At 35.8% G+C, this 1,850-nt stretch overlaps 1 long non-coding RNA gene across 1 annotated transcript; it reads left to right on the forward strand.

The window, feature by feature from the left end:
• Window positions 1-220: 220 nt before the first annotated feature.
• LOC146866231 (uncharacterized) lies at window positions 221-1,592 on the forward strand. Its single transcript, XR_014970699.1, has 3 exons — window positions 221-336; window positions 835-915; window positions 1,210-1,592. It is a non-coding gene; the product is annotated as an uncharacterized LOC146866231 (long non-coding RNA).
• Window positions 1,593-1,850: the final 258 nt, after the last annotated feature.

A 1,850-nucleotide genomic window follows, 5' to 3' on the forward strand; every position in this document is an offset into this window, starting at 1 on the left:
TAACCGAGACGGTGGCCTTTTGGAGAGTTGTGGAGAAACATTAGCTGCAATTACTCCGAGATCAATCCCATTGTGACTCTTGGATGCACTACTATCACGGTAAATACCGTATTGTTCACCAAAGATTTATGTGATGTTAATAAGAAGTTAGCTCTCTATACGTTTTCGCTACAAACAGAAGGGGTGACTCAAATTAAATACATTTTCCCTTTCCACTGTTAGGTGTCTGGCGATACTTTGGCATCCCAGAGTGGGGGATCCAAAGGAGAACCACGCTTACATGTAGCTTTTCCGAAACATATCCTCGAGTCAATCGGTGGACGCCCTATTATCCCGGTAAATACCGTATTGCTCACACAAGATTAATGTGTTGCTATGAAGTAGTTCAATTTCTCTAAATCTAGAAGATAAATATTCAGAAGTAAGGTTAACAAGTCACCGAGTAAAGTTTTAGAGCCAGCTTAGAGCCCAAGCACAACAATAGAACGCCATGTAATTAGTTCAAACTAAGTAAAAAATTGGGCGAAATGAAAGAGTGAACTTTATCATTAAACGGCTGAAAATTGACATCTAATCACTATTTCATTGTTTGGGCTCAGAAATATACATGCAAGCACAAACTTGAAGAGTGTCCCTCACCTTGTATACATTAATATATCGTTCACATAACTACTGCTTGAGCACATCGAGGCAAGAATTATAACAATCTTAGCCTCTTCCAAAATTAGATATAAAACGCTCCTATTTTATTATGAATAAATACAAAAAAAACGTTCACCATATAATACATGTGAAATAAGGTTAATGCGATACACCTTCTCTCTTTTTCTGTAGATTTTAATTATTCTAATGGCAAGGTCTCATCGAATCTATCGTTTCTCTCTCATATGTGGAACCAGAACGTGATGATATAAGGTAATTTGGCAAACCTCTTTTGTGGTAGGACAGGGATGAAAGGCCCAGATTTAAGCTGAGAAAGTCCACCCTTTAAGCCCATCTGATAGAATATAAGGGTCAATGAATTTATTAAAAATAATAATGAATTGTTTTTTGATGATATAGGCTACATTGATGACAGTACGAGAATTTATAACAATCAATGAATTTAACTTACAGGGTGTCTTTGCTAAACAAGTATAATTTTAAATAGACAAAAAAAGAAATCAAAATGTGTAAATTGATCTGTCCTCCCTGATTCATTGTCAACAGGATTGAATAACTACGGCAACCAACCAGTGCCCATACAAAGAGAGACAGTATGATTGTCTTGATAAAGATGGACTAATAATAACAACCATCGAAACGCGTCGACGCTAGTACTGGACACAATTCGTACCAACGGCTTCGTCTTTGAGATACAGTAGAATTTGATTGTTCCAAAGAGTAGCATTTTGTTATTTCTATACGGATGTGTCAAATTAATGACAAAAATTGACTGTCTGTCTTGGTCTCTCTGTGTAAGCATATTTGATCGCAATAGCAACAAGACTTCTTGTTAGATTTGATATGCAAATGTATTTCATGTATAGGATAGCACGGTTTTGGGTGTAATTGATTTCCTTGATTAGCTATTGTATACTTCTTTAGGAAAGTATTTTTACAGTGTTTTTAATAATACAAAAATAAAAGAAATTGTTTTAATGATTTTATCAATTTGTCTGTCCAAATTTAAGGTGTACATGTTCTAACATATGGGCTTCTATCTATATGTGGTTAAGTCAGAGCAGTGTTTATAGTGACATGCCTGGGAATCTCTTTGCATACTTAGCATAAGTACCCTATTTCCCCTGGCCTTTTTAGGGGGTCCCTCTCACTCTCAATTTCTAACTTTATAGTACAGCCCTTTTGGG

The sequence above is a fragment of the Triturus cristatus genome, chromosome 2_1, assembly GCF_964204655.1.
Source record: "Triturus cristatus chromosome 2_1, aTriCri1.1, whole genome shotgun sequence".
Taxonomy (NCBI): Eukaryota; Metazoa; Chordata; class Amphibia; order Caudata; family Salamandridae; genus Triturus; species Triturus cristatus.